Source organism: Chiloscyllium punctatum, chromosome 1, assembly GCF_047496795.1.
Source record: "Chiloscyllium punctatum isolate Juve2018m chromosome 1, sChiPun1.3, whole genome shotgun sequence".
NCBI lineage: Eukaryota > Metazoa > Chordata > Chondrichthyes > Orectolobiformes > Hemiscylliidae > Chiloscyllium > Chiloscyllium punctatum.
In genome coordinates this window covers 175,255,061-175,279,554 of record NC_092739.1, presented here as the reverse complement: position 1 = coordinate 175,279,554, position 24,494 = coordinate 175,255,061, and the positions used below count along the sequence as shown (strand labels likewise).

Here is a 24,494-nt window from a genome sequence, read left to right as displayed (position 1 = left end):
AAGGTGTAATCAGGGTATAAGCTGGGTGTGCAAGATGGATGGAGTCCTGGCCAAGACTGAGATGTCACTGTTGGAGCAGGGAGTGATCTCCTGAACTGCAGTCTATGAAAGCAGCAGCGATGCATTGTGTCCATACTGAGGGGAATACATTGGAAGGGGATGAGTAATTTACTGCTGTGTCCTCAGCAGGAGCTGTGTCTACCCTCAGCACCTCAGTTACAAACTGAGCTGGTGCCTGGGGCTATCCAACCTTCCTCTGACCTTGTTCTTCTCAATCCCACAGAAGAGCCTGATTCAAACAGTGCGTGGACAGGAATCGTGGTGCCAATTTTAACATTAGCCGTCATGACATATTCACTCTCGAAGCTGCTTCTGCGAAAGGGGATTGTCTGCAGGAAACCACCTGGACTATCAGCTGCTGCTCAGTTAACCTGCACAAGGTAACACCCATCAGCTATTCACAGCAGCATCCAATTCTTACAGTGCCAAAGGAGACTATCGTACCCAGACCAGCTCTTTCAACAGGAGTCATTACCAACTGCCTTTATCCCCATATCCCTGTCCACATCTTCATCCAGTCCCCTTCGGAATGCCTCAGTTGTAACTACCCCCACCATATTTAGCATGGTCAACTCACCTCACCTGCACATTTTTGGATTGTGGGAGGAAACCCACACAGACACAGGGAGAATGTGCAAACTCCACACAGAGAGTCGCCTGAGGTGGGAATTGAACCCGGGTCTCTGGCGCTGTGAGGCAACAGTGCTAACCACTGTGCCACCATGCCGCCCACATTGTCTGTGAATGTTCTTCCAACCAAAATGCATCACCTCACTTCTGGATTGAGTTCCGGAACCGCAATATCATGCTGCAACTATACAAAACGCTGGTGCGGCCGCACTTGGAATATTGTGTTCAGTTCTGGTCGCCCCATTACAGGAAGGATGTGGAAGCATTGGAAAAGGTGCAGAGGAGATTTACCAGGATGTTTCCTGGTCTGGAGGGAAGGTCTTATGAGGAAAGGCTGAGAGACTTGGGTCTGTTCTCATTGGAGAGAAGAAGGCTAAGAGGGGATTTAATAGAGACATACAAGATGATCAGAGGATTAGATAGGATAGACAGTGAGAGTCTTTTTCCTAGGATGATGACATCAGCTTGTACAAGGGGGCATAACTATAAATTGAGGGGTGATAGATTTAAGACAGATGTCAGAGGTCGGTTCTTTACTCAGAGAGTGGTAAGGGTGTGGAATGCCCTACCTGCCAATGTAGTTAACTCAGCCACATTAGGGAGATTTAAACAATCCTTGGATAAGCACATGGATGATGATGGGATAGCGTGGGGAAACAAGCTGAGAATAGTTCACAGGTCGGTGCAACATCAAGGGCCGAAGGGCCTGTTTTGCGCTGTATTGTTCTATGTTCCATGTTCCTCATCTTTCTCATCTGCAAACATTGACATTACCCAGATTATTAATAAGGTGCCAAGGCAACTCAACCCCAAGGAACTCCACAACAAACCTTCCTCTGGTGTAAAAAAGATCCCTTGCCCACTATTCTGTTTAATGGGTTGAGTGGCCTCTTTCTGCATTACCACAAATCTTTCAGTCTGTGAAGTGCCTGTGACAGGCTGCCAGTGGAGGTGCTGGAGGCAGGTACAATGGCAACATTTCAAAGATATCTTGACAGAAACATGAGCAGGCAGTGAATGGAGACCGACAGACCATGGAGGGGCGAAAAGGGGATTTTATTCAGGGAGGCGGCATGTGTCAGTACAGGCTTGAAAGGCTGAAGGGCCTGTTCACTGCTGTCCTGTTCTTTTTCTCTGTAATTAAAATCACTCCCTACTACAACCCTGTTCTTTTAACATCTTCCCATGATGTGTTTATATATCTGTTGCTCTCTCTCCCATTGGTTATTGGGAGGGCTATAGCATCACCCCATCATAGTGACTGCACCTTTGTTTTCCCTGATTCGCCCCGTCCTCTCTTAATATGGCTGTGACATTCGTCTTAATCAGTAATGTAACTCCCCACCCCTTTTAGACCCCTCTGTATCTCACCTGAAACATCTGAACCCCGAAACACTGAGCTGCCAAGATTCTGTCGTGGCTACAACATTGTCATCCCATGTACTCATCCAGGCTCTTTTTTTCTCTGCTTAACCTGTTAAAATAAATCCACCTCCGACCGTCAGTCCTACTGTGTTCATTAATCTGGCCCTGCCTGTTCCTCCCATTAGACTGACTTGAGCTAACCAGCACTGTCTCCTCAATCACTCCACGGGCTGAGCTTCTGGTCAGGTTCCCCTTTTCCCCAGCCCCCAACACCACACTTCCCAAGTGGCACTTGTTGTAGAGAAAATATAGAGAATCACCAGGAGACGCAGAGAGTTCCTCAAGAAGTAGGTCTTTTATTTGCAAACAAAAACCGTGACACTGAGAAAGCAGATTCTTGAATGCCCACGAACCTCAGAGTCCGTGGATTTTTATTTTTTTTATCATGTTTCTGTTAGCTTATCAGCATGTCCAATTATATTAATCATAGTACTTCACTCTATCTACACAATAAACCAGTGATGTTAGTTCCCATGATCTCTTTAGTTGTACATTCTACTTAATGTTATTCTAATGTCACGGTTAGATATTTATCGCTAACTCTGCTACAATGTTCTTCCATTGCAGACTAACCTGTCATGATAGATATTTAGCTATTCCATCTATTACAATAGTCTCCTGTCTCAAGCTGACTCTCCTAACTATTAATTAGATATTTTAATGTCATGTCCCAAATATTTATGATCCCAATCCTGTCAGAATAACACTTAACAGAGAAACTTGCTTTATTACTTGCGTTATCTCATCTTGCCATAGTGATCTTTCAGTCTTAACCTTACTCTGCTAATTGGTGTAAGAATGTTCCACTGTGGTTATCCCATCCTGCCTTCCACAGAACACAGATTGCCAGTAGTCTTCATGCTTTAACCCTTCCCATGCTTTCATATTCTTTATTTTCCATACACTGAGTACCCACCCTGCCAGGATATCGGTGCCCCTCCTGTTTAGGTGGAACCTATCCTTCTTGTACAGTTTCCTCCTGCCCAAGGAAACATCCCAATGATCCACATTGATGATGGCCTGTCTCCTATACCAGCTCTTTAGCCATGTATCTAACTGTCCTACCTCCCTGTTCTTAGCCTCACTGGCACATGACACACAGAGTAATCCTGAGATTACAAACCTAGAGGTGATGTTTTTCAACCTCACTCCCTGAGCTCCCTTTGCAGAGCCTCATCTCTCTTCCTGCCCATGTTGTTGGCACCAATATGGAGCATAACCTCTGGCTGTTCACCCTTCCCTTTCAGAATATCCTGTGTCCACTCAGAGACCTCTTTGACCCTGGCACCAGGGCAGTAACACCCCACCCTGGAGCCTCACTCACAGCCACAGAAACACCTATCTGTTCCCCTGACTATGGAGGCCCCTATTAGTACCACTCACCCACACTGCCAACCTCCCTCCTGCCCAGCAGTGCCAGTCATGGTGCCACTGATCTGGCTGCTGCTGCTTTCCCCTCAGAGCTCTTTGCCCCAAACTGCCTGCAAAATGATCTAACTGTTGGAGATGGGAGTATCCCCAGGAGCCTCCTGCTCTCACTGCCTGCCCCTCCTGGTGGTCACCCATCGATCTGACTGAACCTTTGGGGTAACCACTTTCCTGAAACTCTGATCTATATGATGTTCAGCCTCCTGTAGAACTTAGAACACTGAACACACAACACAGAACACAGAACATAGACATAGAACATAAACATAGAACATAGAACATAGAACATAGAACCGAGACACAGTACATAGAATATAGATATAGAACATAGAACAGAGAACATAGAATGTTACAGCGCAGTACAGGCCCTTCAGCCCTCGATGTTGCACCAAACTGGAAAACCAATCTGAAGCCTGTCTATCCTTCACTATTCCAGAATTATCCATATGTTTATCCAATGACCATTTGAATGTCCTTAAAGTTGGAAAGTCTATAACTATTGCAGGCAGGGCATTCCACACCCCTGAGGAAAGAAACTAACTCTGACGTCTGTCCTATTTCGATCATCCCTCAATTTAATGCTCTGTCCCCTCGTGCGAGCCATCACCATCTGAAGAAAATGGCTCTCACTATCCACCTATCTGACTCAATTAAGTCACCTCTCAACATTCCTCTCTCGAACGAAAACAGCCTTAACTCCCTCAGCCTTTCCTCATAAGACCTTCCCTCCATGCCAGGCAACATCCGAGTAAACCTCTTCTGAACCCTTTCTAAAGCTTCCACATCCTTCCGAAAATGCGGTGACCAGAACTGTACACAATACTCTAAATGCGGCCGCACCGGAGCTTTGTATAGCTGCAGTATGACCTTGTGGCTCCGAAACTCAATCTCTCTACCAATAAAAGCTAACAACACCGTATGCCTTCCTAACAACCCTATCAACCAGGGTGGCAATTTTCAGGGATCTATGGACATGGACATTAAGATCTCTCTGCTCATCGACACTACCAAGAATCTTACCATTAAGCCCAGTACTCTGTATTCCAGTTGCTCCTTCCAAAGTGAATCACCTCACACTTTTCCACATTAAACTCCATTTGCCACACCTGAGCCCAGCTCTGCAGCTTTTGTATGTCCCTCTGTGACCTGCAACATCTTCAGCACTATCCACAACTCATCCTTCTATGCCCTCATCCAGGTCATTTAAATAAATGGCAAACAGCAGTGGACCCAAAACAGATCCTTGTGATACACCACGAGTAATTGAACTCCAGGATGAATATTACCCATCAACCACCACCCTCTGTCTTCTTTCAGCCAGACAACTTCTGATCCAAACATTAAATCACTAGAGTCATAGAGATGTACAGCCTGGAAACAGACCCTTCGGTCCAACCCGTTCCATGCCAACCAGATATCCCAACCCAATCTAGTCCCACCTGCCAGCACCCGGCCCATATCCCTCTAAACCCTTCCTATTCATATACCCATCCAAATTCCTCTTTAATGTTGCAATTGTACCAGACCCCATCACTTCCTCTGGCAGCTCATTCCATACACATACCACCCTCTGTGTGAAAAAGTTGCCCCTTAGGTGTCTTTTAGATCTTTCCCCTCTCACCCTAAACCTATGCCCTCTAGTTCTGAACTCACCCATCCCAGGGAAAAGACCTTGTCTATTTATCCTATCCATGCCCCTCATAACTTTGTAAACCTCTATAAGGTCACCCCTCAGCCTCCGACGCTCCAGGGATAACAGCCCCAGCCTGTTCAGCCTCTCCCTATAGCTCAGATCCTCCAACCCTGGTAACATCCTTGTAAATCTTTTCTGAACCCTTTAAAGTTTGACAACAACTTTCTGATAGGAAGGAGACCAGAGTTACACGCAATATTCCAACAGTGGCCTAACCAATGTCCTGTACAGCTGCAACATGACCTCCCAACTCCTGTACTCAGTTCTGAGCTGGAAGGTTTGTTTTCAGACGGTTCATCACCATAATAGGCAACATCATCAGTAGCCTCCAGTTAAGCACTGGTGGTATGGCCCACTTTTTATTTCTGTGCTTGGGTTTCCTTCGGTTGGTGATGTCATTTCTGGTGGTGATGTCATTTCCTGTTCTTTTTCTCAGCGGGTGGTAAATAGGATCCAAGTCAATATATTTGTTGATCGAGTTCCACATTGGCTTGGATCCCATTTAACGCCCCCTGAGAAAAAGAACAGCAAATGAAATCACCACAGGAAATAACATAACCACAGGAAATGACACCACCAAACAAAGGAAACCTAAATCTTCCAGCTCAGTGAGCAAACTTACATCAAGCATTAGCAACTCCCCCCCCCCCCGACCCCCCAGGACATTGGTTCAGGTAAAGACCGTCCTGTTTGTAGAGGTCCCACCTACCCCAGAAAGAGCCTCAATTATCCAAGTATCCAAAACCCACCCTCCTGCACCATCCCTATAGCTACATGTTCAACTCCTCTCTCTCCCTATTTCTCACCTTGTTAGCATGTGGCAGAGGCAACAAACCCAAGATAACAACTCTGTTTGTTCTAACTCTAAGCTTCCACCCTAGCTCCCTGAAGTTCTGCCTTATATCCCCATCCCTTTTCCTACCTACGTTGTTGGTGCCTATGTGGACCATGCCTTGGGGCTAATCCCCCTCCCCCTCCCCCTCAAGGATCCCGAAAACATGATCCAAGACATCCCAAGCCCTGGTATCTGGGAGGCAACACACTAACCGTGAGTCTCTCTCATTCCCACAGAACCTCCTATCTGTCCCCCTAACTATGGAGTCCCCAATGACTAACACTCTGCTCCTCTCCCCCCTTCCCCAGAGACCTGTACCCCATTGCTTACCCCTGGTAAGTCCCCCCCAACTGTATCCAAAACAGTATACATGTTATTGAGGGGAACGGCCACAGGGGATCCCTGCACTGCCTGCTGGTTCCCTTTCTGTCCCCTGACTGTAACCCATCTGCCTTTTTCTTGTACCTGAGGAGTGACTACCTCCCTGTAACTCCTCTCAATAACCCCCTCCACCTCCCGAATGATCTGAAGTTCATCCAGCTCCAGCTCCAGTTCCCTAACGTGGTTTTTGAGGAGCTGGAGTTGGGTTCATTTCCCACAGATGTAGCCAGCAGGGACACTAGTGGTGACCCTTACCTCCCACATTCTGCAGGAGGAACATTCAACTGCCCAAACCTCCATTCCCACTGTTCGAAATTCCCAAAGGGACAGTAGAAAAATAAAGAATAAAACAAACTAGTTACCTTTCCAATCCGGTGCATGGAACCTTCAGTTTCAGTTCTAGGAGGTGGATAGGGGTGAGTCACTACCTAAGTAGTGTTTCGGGTAAAGCAACCACCCAAATATATTACTTCACTTACTCAGCAGTCCCGTGTCTGCTCCTGCTCAGTATGCTCTCTGCCTATTCACGAGGTAAGCTTTTATATATTTAACATTTGCCTTCCCATCAGGTCCTTGCTGTTACTTCTCCCACTCCAACTGCCTCTGATGAAATGAACATAGAACATAGAACATAGAACATAGAACAATACAGCACAGAACAGGCCCTTCGGCCCACGATGTTGTGCCGAACTTCTAACCTAGATTAAGCACCCATCCATATACCCATCCAAATGCTGCTTAAAGGTCGCCAATGATTCTGACTCTACCACTCCCACGGGCAGCGCATTCCATGCCCCCACCACTCTCTGGGTAAAGAATCCACCCCTGACATCTCCCCTATACCTTCCACCCTTCACCTTAGATTTATGTACCCTTGTAACACTCTGTTGTACCCGGGGAAAAAGTTTCTGACTGTCGACTCTATCTATTCCTCTGATCATCTTATAAACCTCTATCAAGTCACCCCTCATCCTTCGCCGTTCCAACGAGAAAAGGCCGAGAACTCTCAACCTATTCACATACGACCTATTCTCCATTCCAGGCAACATCCTGGTAAATCTCCTCTGCACCCTCTCCAAAGCTTCCACATCTTTCCTAAAGTGAGGCGACCAGAACTGCACACAGTACTCCAACTGTGGCCTAACCAAAGTCCTGTACAGCTGCAACATCACTTCACGACTCTTGAATTCAATCCATCTGCTAATGAACGATAATACTCCATAGGCCTTCTTACAAACTCTATCCACCTGAGTGGCAACTTTCAAAGATCTATGTACATAGACCCCAAGATCCCTCTGTTCCTCCACCTGACTAAGAACCCTACCATTAACCCTGTATTCCGCATTCTTATTTGTTCTTCCAAAATGGACAACCTCACACTTGGCAGGGTTGAACTCCATCTGCCACTCCTCAGCCCAGCTCTGCAACATATCTAAGTCCCTTTGCAAACAACAAATGCCCTCCTCACTGTCCACAACTCCACCTATCTTCGTATCATCTGCAAATTTACTGACCCACCCTTCGACTCCCTCATCTAAGTCATTAATAAAAATTACAAACAGCAGAGGACCCAGAACTGATCCCTGCGGAACTCCACTTGTAACCGGGCTCCAGGCTGAATATTTACCATCTACCACCACTCTCTGACTTCGACCGGTTAGCCACTTTTCTATCCAATTGGCCAAATTTCCCTCTATCCCATGCCTCCTGACTTTCCGCATAAGCCTACCATGGGGAACCTTATCAAATGCCTTACTAAAATCCATGTACACTACATCCACTGCTCTACCCTCATCCACATGCTTGGTCACCTCCTCGAAGAATTCAATGAGACTTGTAAGGCAAGACCGACCCTTCACAAATCCGTGCTGGCTGTCCCTAATCAAGCAGTGTCTTTCCAGATACTCATAAATCTTATCCCTCAGTACCCTTTCCATTACTTTGCCTCCCACAGAAGTTAGACTAACTGGCCTGTAATTCCCGGGGTTATCCCTATTCCCTTTTTTGAACAGGGGCACAACATTCGCTACTCTCCAGTCCCCTGGTACCAACCCCATTGCCAGTGAAGACGAGAAGGTCATTGCCAACGGTACTGCAATTTCCTCTCTTGCTTCCCACATAATCCTAGGATATATCCCGTCAGGCCCGGGGGACTTGTCTATCCTCAAGTTGTTCAAAATGTCCAACACATCTTCCTTCCTAACAGGTATCTCTTCTAGCTTAACAGTCCATTTCACACTCTCCTCTTCAACAATACGGTCCCTCTCGTTCGTAAATACTGAAGAGAAGTACTTGTTCAAGACCTCTCCTATCTCTTCCGACTCAGTTCACAGTCTCCCACTACTGTCCTTGATCGGACCTACCCTCGTTCTCGTCATTCTCAGGTTTCTCACATACGCACAAAATGCCTTGGGGTTATCCTTGATCCTATCCGCCAAGGATTTTTCATGCCCTCTCTTAGCTCTCCTAATCCCTTTCTTCAGGTCCCTTCTGGCTATCCTGTATCCCTCCACTGCTCTGTCTGAACCCTGTTTCCTCAACCTTATGTAAGCCCCCTTCTTCCTCTTTACTAGACATTCAACCTCCCTCGTCAACCAAGGCTCCCTCACACGACCATTTCTTTCCTGCCTGATAGGTACATACATATCAAGGACACGTCGTATCTGCTCTTTGAAAAAGTTCCACATTTCCACCACATCCTTCCCTGACAGCCTATGCTCCCAACGTATGCTCCTCAAATCCTTTCTTACAGCATCGTAATTTCCCTTCCCCCAATTATAAAATCTACCTTGTTGTGTGCACCTATCTCTCTCCATAACCAAGGTGAAAGTCACAGAATTGTGGTCACCATCACCAAAATGTTCACCCACTAACAAGCCCACCACTTGTCCCGGTTCATTACCAAGTACCAAATCCAATATGTCCTCCCCTCTGGTTGGACAATCTACATATTGCGTTAGAAAAGCTTCCTGGACACACTGCACAAACACCGCCCCATCCAATCTACTTGATCTAAAGAGCTTCCAATCAATATTTGGGAAGTTGAAGTCGCCCATGACTACGACCCTGTGACTTCTGCACCTTTCCAAAATCTGTTTCCCAATCTGTTTCTCCACATCTCTGTTGCTATTGGGGGGCCTATAATAAACACCCAACAAGGTGACTGCACCTTTCCTATTTCTGACTTCAGCCCATACTACCTCCAGAGGCAGATCCCCCTCGAACTGCCTTTCTGCAGCCATTATACCATTTCTAATTAGCAATGCCACCCCCCCCCCCCCTCCTTTTTTACCACCCTCCCTAATCTTACTGAAAGATCTGTAACCAGGAACCTCCAACAGCCATTCCTGTCCCTCATCTATCCATGTTTCCGTGATGGCCACAACATGGAAGTCCCAGGTACCGATCCACGCCTTAAGTTCACCCACCTTATTTCTGATACTCCTTGCGTTGAAGTATACGCACTTGAGCCCATCTCCGTGTCCGCAAGTAGTCCCTGTCAGTGCTACCTTCTCCACAGCCTCCCAACAGTCTTGGGCATCCTGACACACAGCTAGCTTACTTGCTGGACTACAAGTCCGGATCCCATCCCCCTGCCAAATTAGTTTAAACCCCCCCGAAGAGTGCTAGCAAACCTACCCCCCAGGATATTGGTGCCCTTCTGGTTCAGGTGCAACCCGTCCTGTTTGTACAGGTCCCACCTTCCCCAGAATGCAGTCCAATTGTCCAAATATCTGAAGCCCTCCCTCCTACACCATCCTTGCAGCCATGTGTTCAACTGCACTCTCTCCCTATTCCTTGCCTCACTGTCACGTGGCACCGGCAACAACCCAGAGATGATGACTCTGTCTGTCCTAGCTTTTAGCTTCCAGCCTAACTCCTTGAGCTCTTGAATGACCTCCCCACCCCTCTTCCTAGCTATGTCGTTGGTGCCAATGTGTACCACGACTTCTGGCTGCACACCCTCCCCCTTAAGGATTCTGAAGACACGGTCCGAGCATCTCGGACCCTAGCACCCGGGAGACAACAAACCAGCCGAGAGTCTCGCCCATGTCCACAGAACCGCCTGTCCGTCCCTCTAACTAGAGAGTCCCCTATAACTAGCGCTCTCCTCTTCTCCCCCTTTCCCTTCTGAGTCTCAGAGCCGCAGACCCCTTCACTGCAGCTTACACCTGCAAGGCTGTCCCCCCCAACAGTTTCCAAAGCTGTGTACTTACTTTTTAGGGGAACGACCACAGGGGAACCCTGCACTGCCTGCTTCTTCCCCTTCCCACCTCGAATTGTTACCCAGCTACCTCTGTTCTCCGGCGTAACTATGTCCCTGTAGCTTCTATCAATCACCCTCTCAGCCTCTCGAATAATCCTCAGTTCGTCCAGCTCCAGTTCCAGTTCCCTAATGAAGTGCCTGTATGTGCCTAAGTCAGTGTACCTGCAGCTCCATGTTGTCTGAGAGGAACTGCAGACAGACTCTCTTCCAGGTGACACACCTCTCAGGGACTTTTGGTTTCTCCCCGAGCAGCCGGAGCACATCACTCCATGAACTCCCATTGCCTCCTGTGCAGTAACTCCTGGATTCAAGGAAAGGGAAAGAGCTTTCCTTGCTGCAGCTTCCTGCTGCTCATCCTCCCCAGTGAAGCCTGATGCTCACAGTGACCTCTCTAACCCCGTCCCCACAGGTCAGACACATCAGAGAGCTGGACCATACCAACTGGGACAAACTTTCACCAGTTTCTTCTTCTTCATTCAGAGTTGAAAAAGATGCCTCCGCTGGATTGAACAACCAAGCTCCTGATGAGCACCGTTTAACAGTCTGAACAAGTAAGGAGTAAGGAACCATTTCAGACACTGTCACTCTCTCAAATAGTAGTGTGTTGGCAGTGTTCACCGGCTCAGTGATGAAATATTAGTATTAGAGCACAAAGATTCAGTGTACCCTGAGAGAACCAGCACAGGAGAGTGGCAGTGTCTTAGAGGACCAGTTTCCTTGTCTGATGGAGTATGGGGATGTCAGTATTCCCACAGGATCAGACCTGACCTTCTACTGCAAGGGTTGGCAATCTCTCCCTCCACGATGTGGGGGGGGAGAGGGCACAGATGTCAGGCATACCCCCAACTCTCCAGGCTGTCTGGAGCCTGGGATAGGCTGTGTTCCCCTGTCATAAGGAAGGGGGGGTGCTGAGGGATATGGTGGGGAGAATGTGGGAGGGGGGGGGAGGGGTTTCACTCTCGGTGAATCGGGCAGAAAGACAGTGAGATGTCCCGACAGACTGAGCAGGCAATGGACATGGAGACAGGCTTCATGGTGTGGGACGCTGAGGGGACAGAACAGGTCGGGCTGTGTTCGGGCTGTGTGTGGGGGCGGGGGTGGGGGTGGGGGTGTGTAGAGGTGCGGTGTGTGGGTGTGGGTGTATGTGTGGGGGGGTGCGAGGGTGTGTGCAGATTTGCGAATGTGTGTGTATGTCTGTATTTGTGTGTATGTGTATGTTGGTGTGCACATATGTATGGGTTTGTGTGGGAGTTTGTGTGTGTGTGAGTATATGTGTGTGTATGGGTCTGTATTGGTGCGGTTATATGTGTGTGTATGTGTTTTTGTGGGTGTATGTCTGGGTGTGTGTGTGTGTGGGGATGTGTGTGGTGAGTGTGTGGGGGTGTGTGTGGTTGGATATGTGTGTGGGTGTGTGGGTGTGTATGGATATGAGCATGTGTGTATACATGTATGTATTTGTGGGTGTGGGGGAGGTGTGTGTGTACGTGTGTGTGCGTGTATGTGTGTGTGTATGTCTATGTTTGTGTGCAGATGTGTGTATGTCTGTATGTATGTTTGTGTGTGTGTATGTGGGTGTGCATATGTATGGGTTTGTGTGAGAGTTTGTGTGTGTGTGTTTGAGTATATGTGTGTGTATTGGTGTGTATTTGTGTGGTTGTATGTGGATATATTTGTGGGTGTGTATGTGAGTAAAGTGTGGATGTGTTGGTGTGTAAGGGAGAGGTGTGTGTGTCGTAGAGTCATACAGTCGTAGAGATGTACAGCACGGAAACAGACCCTTTGGTCCAACCCATCCATGCTTACCAGATATCCCAACCCGATCTAGTCCCCCTTGCCAGCACCCGGTAATATCCCTCCAAACCCTTACTATTCATATACCCATCCAAATGCCTCTTAAATGTTGTAATTGTACCAGCCTCCACCAGCTCATTCCATAGCCATAGCACCCTCTGTGTGAAAATGTTTCCCCTTAGGTCTCTTTTATACCTTTCCCCCTCTCACCCTAAACCTATGCCCTCTAGTTCTGGACTCCCCGGCCCTAGGGAAAAGACTTTGCCTATTTATCCTATCCATTCCCCTCATAATTTTGTAAACCTCTATAAGGTCACCCCTCAGCCCCCGATGCTCCAGGAAAAACAGCCCCAGCCTGTTCAGCCTCTCCCTGTAGCTCAGATCCTCCAACCCTGGCAATATCCTTGTAAATCTTTTCTGAACCCTATCAAGTTTCACAACATCTTTCCAATAGGAAGGAGACCAGAATTGTATGCAATATTCCAACAGTGGCCTAACCAATGTCCTGTACAGCCAGAACATGACCTCCCAACTTCTGTACTCAATACTCTGACCAATAAAGGAAAGCATACCAAACACCTTCTTCACTATCCTATCTACCTGCGACTCCACTTTCAAGGAGCTATGAACCTGCACTCCAAAGTCTCTTTGTTCAGCAAAACTCCCTAGGACCTTACCATTAAGTGTATAAGTCCTGCTAAGATTTGCTTTCCAAAAATGCATCACCTCGCATTTATCTGAATTAAACTCCATCTGCCACTTTTCAGCCCATTTGTCCATCTGGTCAAGACCCAACATCAATCCTTGTGGCACTCCACTGGTCACAGGCCTCCAGTCTGAAAAACAACCCTCCACCACTACCCTCTGTCTTCTACCTTTGAGCCAGTTCTGTATCCAAATGGCTAGTTAGATTAGATTAGATTCCCTACAGTGTGGAAACAGGCCCTTCGACCCAACTAGTCCACACCGACCCTCTGAAGAGTAATCCACCCAGACCCATTTCCCTCTGACTAAAGCACCTAACACTACAGGCAATTTAGCATGCCCAATTCACCTAACCTGCACATTTTTGGATTGTGGGAAGAAACCGGAGCACCCGGAGGAAACCCACGCAGACACGGGGAGGATGTGCAAACTCCACACAGACAGTCACCCAAGGCTGGAATCGAACCTGGGACCCTGGTGCTGTGAGGCAGTAGTGCTAACCACGGAGCCACCATGCCACCCCCAATAAACTGCATCTGCCATGCATCTGCCCACTCACCTAACCTGTCCAGGTCACCCTGTAATCTCCTAACATCCTCCTCACATTTCACCCTGCCACCCAGCTTTGTGTCATCAGCAAATTTGCTAATATTACTTTTAATACCATTATCTATATCATTAATATATATTGTAAGATGCTGCGGTCCCAGCACTGATCCCTGCGGTACCCCACTGGTCACCACCTGCCATTCTGAAAGGGAGCCGTTTATCACTACTCTTTGTTTCCTGTCAGTCAACCAATTTTCAATCCAAGACAGTATTTTGCCCCCAATACCATGCACCCTAATTGTGCTCACTAACCTATGTGGGACTTTATCAAAGGCTTTCTGAAAGTCCAGGTACACTACATCTACTGGATCTCCCTTGTCCATCTTCAGAGTTACATCCTCAAAAAATTCCAGAAGATTAGTCAAGTATGATTTCCCCTTCATAAATCCATGCTGACTCTGACCTATCCTGTTACTGCTCTCCAGATGTGTTGTAATTTCATCCTTTATAATTGACTCCAGCATTTTTCCCACCACTGAGATCAGACTAACTAGTCTATAATTCTCTGTTTTCTCTCTCCCTCCTTTCTTAAATTTTGGGACAACATTAGCCATCCTTCAATCCATAGGAACTGATCCTGAATCTATAGAACATTGGAAAATGATCACAATGCATCCATGATCTCTTGAGCCACGTCCTTCAGTAGCCTGGGATGTAGACCATCAGGCCCTGGGGATTTATCAACCTTCAGACCGAACAGTCTCTCCAACACCAATTCCTGCCTAATATAAATTCCCTTCAGTTCAGGTCCTTCAGCCACTATTACATCTGAGAGGTTGCTCGTGTCTTCCCCAGTGAAGACAAATTTAAAGTACCAATTCAACTCTTCTGCCATTTCTTCGTTCCCCAAAATATATTCCTCTGTTTCTGTCTTCAAGGGCCCAATTTTAGTCTTAACCATTTTTTTTCCTTTTACATACCTAAAAACGCCTTTACTATCCTCCTTTATATTTTTGGCCAGTTTACTTTCGTACCTCATTTTTTCTCTGCGTATTTCCTTCTTAGTAATCCTCTGTTTTTCTTTAAAAGCTTCCCAGTCCTCTGATTTCTCACTCATCTTTGCTATGTTATACTTTTTCTCTTTTGTCTTTATATGGTCCTTAACTTCCCTCATCAGCCACGGCCACCCCTGCCTCCCCTTCCTTTTTGGAATGAACTGATCCTGCATCTTCTGCATTATATCCAGAAATACCTGCCATTGTTGTTCCACTGCCATCCCTGCTAGGGTATTGCACCATTGAACTTTGACCAGCTCCTCCTCATAGCCCCATAGTTCCCCTTATTCAACTGAAATATTGTCACTTCCAATTCTATCCTCTCCCTTTCAAACTACAGATTAAAGCTTATTGTATTGTGGTCACTACCTCCTCATGGCTCCTTTATTTCGAGGTCCCTGATCAAATCCGGTTTGTTGCACAATACCAGATCCAGAATTGCTTTCTCCCTGGTAGGCCCCAGCACCAGCTGTTCTGAGAATCCATCTCAGAGGTACTCCACAAACTCCCTTTTCTTGGGGTCCAGTACCATCCTGATTCTCCCAGTCTACCTGCATGTTGAAATTCCCCATAACAACTGTAGTAATATCTTTGCGACAGGCCAATTTCAGCTCCTGATTCAACTTACACACTACATCCAGACTACTGTTTGGGGGCCTGTAGATAACTCCCATTAGGGTCTTTCTACCCTTAGTATTTCTCAGCTCTATCTATCCAGAATGACTCTACATCCCCTGATTCTAGGTCTCCCCGCGCAAGGGACTGAATATCATCCCTTACCAACAGGGCCATTGTCCTTACGATAGCACGTATAGCATGTGGATGTGTGGGTGTGTGAGGGAAAGGTGTGTGCCTGTGTGTGTGTGTGTGTGTGTGGGGGGGGGGGGGGCTGGTGGGGGGTGGGGGCGCGGGAGGGAGGGGCATGAGTGGGTGTGGGTGTGAGTGAGTGTGTGGGTATGAATGAGCATGTGTTTGGCTGTGTGCATGTAGGTGTGTGTGTGCGTATGTATGTGTGGGGATTGTGGGGTGTGTGTGTGAGTATGTGTGAGTGTGTGTGTGGGGTGATGTATGGGTATGTTTGAGCGCATGTGGGGGGTGAGGGTGTGTATGTGGTTGTGTGTGTGTGTGGGAATGTTTGTGTGCATGTGAGGGGTGGATGTGTGTGGGCATGTTTGAGTGCATGTGGTTGTGGTTGTGTGTGTAAGGATGTGTGTATATGTGTGGGTGTGTGTGTGAGGATATGTGTGTCTGTGTGCCTATGTGTTTGAGCGTGTGGGTATATTTGTGAGTGTGCATGGGTGTGTAGGTATGTGAGGGAGAGTTGTGTGCCTCTGTGTGTGTGTGTGTGTGTGTGCATGTACATGTGCCTGTGCATGTGAGTGGGGTGGATGGGTGGGTGGGCATGTGTGTGTGTGTGTGTGTGGGGGGGGGGGTATATTTGTGGGTGTGTATGGGTGTACATGTGAGTAAAGTGTGGGTGTGTAGGTGTGTGAGGGACAGGTATGATTGGGTGTGAGTGTGTGTGTGGGTATATTTGTGAGTGTGTATGGGCTTACATGTGGATGTGTAGGTGTGTGAGGGAGAGTTGTGTGCCTGTGTGTGTGTGCATTTACATGTACCTGTGTGTCTGTGTGGGGGGTGGATGTGTGTGTGTGTGTGTGTGTGTGTGTGTGTATTTGTGGATGTGTATGGGTGTACATGTGAGTAAAGTGTGGGTGTGTAGGTGTGTGAGGGAGAGGTGTGAGTGTGTGTGTGGGTGTGTCTGTGTCTGTGTGTATATCTAGGTGTGGGTGTGAGTAGGTGTGTTGTCTGTATGTCTGGGCATGTGTGTGTGTGCGCATGTGGATTGTGGGCTATGTGTGGCTATATGTGAGTGTGTGGGGGGGGTGTATGGGTGTATGTGTGGGCGCTGTGTGTAAGTATGTTTGAGTGCATGAGGGGGGTGTAGGGGTGTGTGTAGTTGTGTGTGTGTGGGTATATGTGAGTGTTTATGAGTGGTTGTGTGTGTGGGTGGGTGTGAGTGTGTATGTGTGGGTATGTGTGGGGGGATGTTTGTGTGTGGGTATGTCAGTGTGTATGTGGGTGTGTATGAGGTGGATATATATGTAGGTGTATGTGAGTCTGAGTGAGTGTGTGAGTTGGTGCATCTGTGTGATGTGTGTGCAGTTGTGTGGGAGTGTGTGTTAGGGGCTATGTGTGTGTAATGGTGCTTGTGCATGCATGTGGATGTGTGTATGTGTGCGTGTGGATGTGTGTGTATATGTGTGCCTGTGGGTGTGTGTGGGGGGGGATTTGTGTGGTGAGTGTGTGTGTATGGGTGGGTGGTGTGCATGTCTGTGGGCATGTGTGGTTGTGTGTGTGGGTGTAAGTATGTGAGAGTGTGTGTGGGTAGTTGGTTGGGTGTGTGGGTGTGTGTGAATATGTGGGTGTGTGAGGGGTGTGGGGGATGGGTGGGTGTGTGGGTATATTTGTGGGTGTGTATGGGTATATTTGTGGGTGTGTATGGGTATACATGTGGATGTGTGGGTGTGTGGGGGAGAGGTGTGTGCCAGTGTGTGTGTATGCATGTACGTGTGCCTGTGTGTGTGTGGGTCTGTGTGCACGTGTGTGTGTGTGTGTGTGTATGTGTGTGTGGTTGTGTGGGTGTGTGTGGATATATTTGTGGGTGTGTATGGGTGTACATGTGAGTAAAGTGTGGGTGTGTAGGTGCGTGAGGGAGAATTGTGTGTGTGTGAGTGCGTATGGGTGAGGGTAAGTGTGGGTGTGGGTGTGTGCGTGTTTGTGTGGATGTGTGTATATTTGGGTGTGGGTGTGAGTAGGTTTGTGTGTATGTCTGTGTGTGTGTATCTGGTTGTGGGTGTGTGTGTATCTGGGTGTGGGCATGAGTGTGTGTGTGTGTGTCTATGTGTATGCGTGTGAGTGTGGGGGATATGTTTATGTAGGTGTGCGTGTGTGTATGTGTTTGTAAGGATTGTGGGGTGTGTATGGGTATGTGTGACTGTGTGTGGGCAGTATAGGTGTGTGTGTGTGGGCATGTGTGTGTGGGGGGGTATTGTGGGGTGTGTGTGGGTATGTGTGACTGTGTGTGTGGGGTGGATAGGTGTGTTTGTGGGGGGGTTGTGTGGGTATGTGTGACTGCAAGTGGGGGGGTGTTTTTGTATGTGTGGTTGTGTGTGTGGTCATGTGTGAGTGTGTATGTGGGTGTGTGAGTGTGTGGGGGTGTTTGTGTGAGGGTATGTCTGTGTCTATGTGGGTGTGTGTGGGGTGTGTGTGGGGGGAGGTGGGTGGGCTACATGTGTGTGATGGGACACGTGCGTGCGTGTGGGTGCATGTGTGTGGATGGGTGTATAGGTGCATGTGTGTGTGGGTATGTGTGCATTTGGGTGCATGTGTGGATGGAGTGTGTGGGTGCATGTGTGTGTTGTGGGTGTGCGTGTGGTTAGGTGTGTGGGGGAGGTGTGTGGGTGTTTGTGTGCGGGTGGGTATGTGTTTGTGTGGGTGTGTGTGAGGGTGTGTGGATGTGGGTGCATGTGGGTGTGTGTGCATGTGGGTGCATATGGATGTTGGAGGTGGGGTGTGTGTTGGGGGGGGTGATGTCTGCAGGTGTGGGTGTGTTTGTGTGGATGTATGTGTGTGTTTGTGTGTGGGTGTGTGTATGGTGGGGGTGGGGAAGCTATGTGTGGATGGGTGTGTGCGTGCATGTGTGTGTGGGTGTGTAAGTGGCGAGGGGTGTGTGGGTGTGTTTGTGTGTGGAGGTCAGGTGGGTGATCATGTGTGATGTGTGTGTGGGTATGTGTTTGTGTGTGTGGGGGTGCATGTGGAAGGGATGGGGTGTGTCTGTGTGTATGTGTGGCTGTGTGCCTGTGCGTGTGTATGTGTGGATGTATGTGTGTGTGGGCGTGGTTGGGCTATGTGTGTGTGTGATGGTGTGTATGTGTGCATGTGGGTGTGTGTTCATGTTCGGGTGTGGGATGTGTATGGGTGTGGGGTGCATGTGTGTGGGGGTGCATGTGGGTTTGTGTGGGTGTTCGGGTGTGTGTTTGTGTGTGTATGTGTGGTTGTGTGGGGTCTGGGTATGTGTTTTTGTGAGTGAATGTGTGTGTGCATGTGTGTGTATGTGTGTTTGCGTGTGTGTCTGTGTGCCTATGCATGTGTATGTGTGGGTGCGTGTGGATGTGGGGTATGGGGGTGTGTTTCTGTGTGTCTGTGTGTATGTGAGTGTGGGTGCATGTGGGTCCGTGTGTGTTGGGTGGGGTGTGTGTGTCTGTGTGCCTGTGCATGCGTATGTGTGGGTGTGTGGGTGGGTGTGGGTGTGTTTGTGTGGATGTGTGTGTGGGTGTATGTGAGACTGGATGGCGGTGTGTGCTGCTGCATCTGTGGGGCATCTGTGTGCAGTTGTGTGGGAGTGTGTATGGGTGTGTGTGGGGGATTTGTGTGTGATGGTGCATGTGGGTGTGTGTGTGTATGTGTGCATGTGGGGGTGTGGGCGTATGTGTGTTTTTATGTGTGCTTGTGGGTGTGTGTGTGTGGATGGGTGTGTGGGCACATGTGTGGGTATGTGTGCATTTGGGTGCGCGTGTAGATGAGGTGTGTGGGTGCATGTGTGTGTGGGTGTGTGTGTGATTATGGGTGTGGGGGGAGTGGTGTGTCGGTGTGTGTGTTCATGTGTGGATGTGTGTTGGGTGTGTGTGCGCGGGTGGGTATGTGTTTGTGTCGGTTTGTGTGTGTGTGCGTGTGGGTGCATGTGGGTGTTGGGGTGGGGTTTGTGTGTGTGCGGGTGTGTTTATGTGGATGTATGTGTGTGTGGTGGGGTGTATGTGTGTGTGCATTTGGGTGCCTGTATGGATGGGTGTTTAGATGGGTGGGTGGGTGCGTGTTTCTGTGGATGTGTGTTTCTGTGTGTGGGTGTGAGTGGGGATGTGTGTGTATTGTATGTCTGGGTGTGGGTGTTGGGGTGTGGGATATGTGTGTATGTGTGTGAGTGTGTGTGTTTATGCATGCGTATGTATGCACGTGCATGTGTGTGTGCGCGTGTGTGTGTGTGTGCGTGCGTGTGTATCGAGAGTGTGGTGCTGTAAAAGCACATCAAGTCAGGCAGCATCCGAGGAGCAGCGGAATCAACATTTTGGGCATAAACCCTTCAAATTCCACGCCTGGATTAGGTTTTGTAAACATCAAAGATTAGATTACTTACAGTGTGGAAACAGGCCCTTCGGCCCAACAAGTCCACACTGACCCGCCAAAGCACAACCCACCCATTCCCCTACATCTACCCCTTTGCCTAATACTACGGGCAATTTAGCATGGCCAATTCACCTGACCTGCACAGCTTTGGACTGTGGGAGGAAACCGGAGCACCCGGAGGAAACCCACGCAGACACAGGGAGAATGTGCAAACTCCACATAGTCAGTCGCCTGAGTCAGGAATTGAACCCAGGTCCCTGGTGCTGTGAGGCAGCAGTGCTAACCACTGTGCCACTGTGCCGCCCTAAAGTAGTCAAAGTCAGAATGAAGCTGTAACACAGAATACGTTCTTTAAATTTACCGAATTGATGATTATTTCTTGTTTTTTAATCATTTATTGGACACTTTTCTTCTGTCTACAGTTCAGATATTGTCGAAACGATGACAATATCTTTGTGGATTATTCCAAATCCCTACAAGCTAAGGAACAATGATATGCAAATCCACTCCATCGACTGTTTCCCCCTGGACAATATTGAAGAAGCTGCAGATGGGAAATTGATGGCTTCTGCCTCACACCCATGTTCATCAAAAGAATTTCTGAAAGACTGATCAGATCATCCTCACCTCCAGTTTCCTGCTTTTTCCCCATCACCCCCAATTCCCTTCCTGATTAAAAACCTCTCCATCTCTGCCTGGATTGTACCAATGACCCAGCCTCGATAGCTCTCTGTGATAAAGAATTCCACAGATTCACTCCCCTCTGAACAAATGACTCCCCAGCTCTGTCTTCATGGCCTCAGCTTGATGCTGGTCCTAAACTCTCCTACACAGGGGGAAACAGCCTCTGCACCCACCCTGACAAGTTCCTTCACCATCTTCGATGCTTCAATAAGGTCCCCTCTCATTCTTCTAAACTTGGCCAGGAGTTACACAACACCAGGTTATAGTCCAACAGGTTTCCTTGTAATCACAAGCTTTTGGAGTGTTGTCCTCTGTCAGATGAAGACTGTCCACCCCAGTCCAACACCAGCACCTCGACATCTTCTAAACTCTGATGTGTACAGGCCGAACTTAATCAAGCTTCCCTCATCAGACAGTCCGACCCCAGGAGCAGCAGAGTGAAGCTCCTCTGGTCTGCCTCCAAGACCAGTCTGTTCTCCTCGATCAGAACCCAAACTGTTCACGGTGATCGAGCTGGGACTGGACTGGGCTGTTGTACTATTTCAGGAAAAAACTCCCACTTTTAGAGCCCATTCCCTTTGAAATAAAGACCTCCCTTCCATTTGCCTTCCCTATTATCTGCTGATCTTGGATACCAGTTTATTGTGCTTCATAGATGGACACTCCCTCTGATCTGTTTCTCCATTTAAATAATATTCAGCTCATATGGAGTCATCCAGCACAGAAACAGGCCCTTCAGCCCATCATGTCTCTACTGACCAACAAACACCAAACTGCACTCACCCTATGGACAGGCCCTTGGTCTGGAGCTGACGACACCCTGCCATTATCCAGACATTTCCTCAATGTTGCTCCTGTCTTCTTCCTGCCAAAGAGCAGGATGGAAGGCACATGGTGAAGGTGACACAGAGAGTTTATAGAGGGATATAACAGGTTACGTGGATGGGAAAAGACATGGCAGCTGGAAGATCATGTGGGAAGTGTGAGGTGATGCTGTCTGAATGGTACTATATTCTGGTTTGAGTTAATTGGTTCCAATAGTTGGTAAAGGAGGGAACCAGTTACTGGTTCCTGGTGTGAGACATCACCAACTCTCAGAATTGTTATCATGTAGAGCGTGGCCATTCAGCCCATCATTCTTGAACAAAGAACAAAGAAAATTTACAGCCCAGGAACAGGCCCTTTGGCCCTCAAGCCTGTGTCGGTCCAAATCCACTGTCTAAACCTATCGCCCAATTCCTAATCATCTGTATCCCTCTGCTCCCCACCTACTCATGCATTTGTCCAGACACATCTTAAATGAATCTACCGTGCCTGCCTCTACCAGTTCTGCTGGCAACACATTCCAGACACCTACCACCCTCTGTGTGAAGTACTTGCCGTGTGTATCCACCTTAAACTTTTCACCTCTCACCTTGAAAGCACGACCTCTCGTTATTGAATCCCTCACCCCGGGGAAAAAGCTTGTCTCTATCCCCCTGTCTATACCCTTCAGGATGTGGAGGGCCTCAATCAGGTCCCCCCTCAATCTCCTTTTTTCTAATGAAAACAGTCCTAATCTACTCAACCTCTCTTCATAGCTAGCATCTTCCATACCAGGCACATTCGTTGTAAACCTTCTGTGCACCCTCTCCAAAGCATCCATATCCTTTTGGTAATGTGGCGACCAGAAGTGTGCACTGTATTCTAAATGCAGCCGAACCAACGTATTGCACAATTTTAACATGACCTGTCAGCTCTTATACTCAATACCTCGTCTGATGAAGGCAAACATACCAAATGCCTTCTTGACCACTCTACCCACCTGTGCAGCAACCTTAACTCCCAGATCTTTCTGCTCATCAACCTTTCCCAAGGCTCTTCCATTTACTGTATAATTCACTTTAGAATTATACTTCCCAAAATGCATCACCTCACATTTGCAATCTTCTGCCCTTTTCCCTATATCCTGTGCACCATAATGACCCAAATAATGCCCCCATGCCCTTCCTGAATGCCTCAATGGAACCTGCCTCCCCGACATTTCCAGGTAGTGCATTCCACACCCTTATTACTCTCTGAGTGGAAAAGTTTCCCTCACATTGCACTTACTTTGTTTACTCATCAATTTAAATCTGTTTCCTCTCATTGTTGTTTTCTGGAACATGCAGGGCTAGCTTCTCCTAAGCTCCTCCATCCATCCCGTTCATGATTTTGAACATCTCTCTCCAATTTGCTGTGAGATTTCATCTCAATTCAATCCATCCTCCTCTGTGAAGTTTCTCATTTCTGGAACCATTCTTGTCAAACACTTCTATACTTTTTAGAAATCACTTCACAGGATAATGCTTGGCCAGCATTCATTACCCAGAGGGCAGTTAAGGGTCAACCATTTTGCTGTGGGTCTGAAGTCACATGTAGGCTAGACCAGAGGTAAGGATGGCAGATTTCTCTGAAGGGGCCAGTAAACCAGATCGGTTTTTCCAACAATCAACAATGGTTTCATGGTATCCAGAGAATCCCTACAGTGTGACAGCAGGCCACTCAGCCCATCGGGTCCATACCAACCCACCTAACCTTCACATCCCTGGACTGTGAGAGGAAACTGAAGTACCCGGAGGAGATCCATGCAGACATGGGGAGAATGTAAAAACTCTCTACAGAGAGTTGCCTCAGACTGGAATCAGACCCGGGGTCTCTGGTGAAGTGAAGCAGCAGTTCTGGCTACTGAGCCACCATGCTACCCTAATTTTAGTTCCAGATTTTTGCCAAACTTTTCCCAGTGTGTTCATATCTTTCCTATAATGTGGCAGCCACAACTGTATGCAATCCTCCAACTCAGGTCTCACAAGTGTCATGCAGAACATTACCTCTTTGCTCTTAAACTCTGTGACTACATTTATCAATAAACTGTTCTTAGTGACTCTCGCCATCTGTCCTGCCACCCTTATTGATTTGTGTTCATGCACACCCAGCTCCCTCTGCTCCTGCAGCCCCTTTCGAATGGTACCTCCATTACATATTGTCATAGAGTGGCTACTTTGGTGAATATCTTCGAAAATTCTGGAGATTCCTGTGGATTGGAAGGTTGGAAATGTCACCCCATTATCTAAGAAGGGAGTGAGAGGGAACACAACCAGCTGCAGGTCTCTTAGCCTTTCATCAGGAGGAGGGAAACTGTTACAATCGTCAGCAGGGGGTTTGTGAATGGAAAATTATCGTGGGTGCACTTGTTGGAACTATTTTGAAGATGATCCAGACAAAATTGATACGGAGAGCCAATGAATGATGCAATATGAGTGGGAATGTGTGTGTGTGTGTGTGTGAGGAAGATGTAAAGCAGCTTCAGGAGGATTTGGGATAGACTCAGTGAATGGGCCAGAACACGGCAGATGGAATATAATATGGAAACATGTGAGGTTATCCACTTTGGTCAGAGAAACAGAGGTGCAGAGTATTTCTGAAATGGTGAGAGCTTGGAAAATATCAATGTACAAAGGGACCTGGGTGTTCTTGTTGATATGGCACTAAAGGCTAACGTACAGGCACAGTGCATTAGGAGGCAGAATAAATGAAAATGAATCACAAATTCATGCTGAGAATGCCCAATCAGATTATTATCAATCAGGTGCCTATAGATCCTACCCGTTAGAATAGATTCTAGTATTCTCCCTCTTCTTGATGGAAGGCTAACAGACCATTTAGTTGCCCGTGTCCTCTCTCACTCCCTTCTCGTCATTTATTTCAATGATTTGGATGTGAGCATAGCAGGTAAAGTTAGTAAGTTTGCAGATGAAACCAAAATTGTAGGTGTAGTGGACAGCGAAG

General features: G+C 47.8%; 1 long non-coding RNA gene across 1 annotated transcript in view; it reads left to right on the top strand.

Moving 5' to 3' along the window:
• LOC140481898 (uncharacterized) overlaps positions 1–21,234 on the top strand; it is a 28,800-nt gene extending 7,566 nt beyond the window's left edge. Inside the window, exons 2-4 of the long non-coding RNA XR_011961632.1 lie at positions 284–440; positions 11,200–11,270; positions 20,426–21,234. This is a non-coding gene — a long non-coding RNA (uncharacterized lncRNA). The remainder of the gene's footprint in view (positions 1–283; positions 441–11,199; positions 11,271–20,425) is intronic.
• Positions 21,235–24,494: the final 3,260 nt, after the last annotated feature.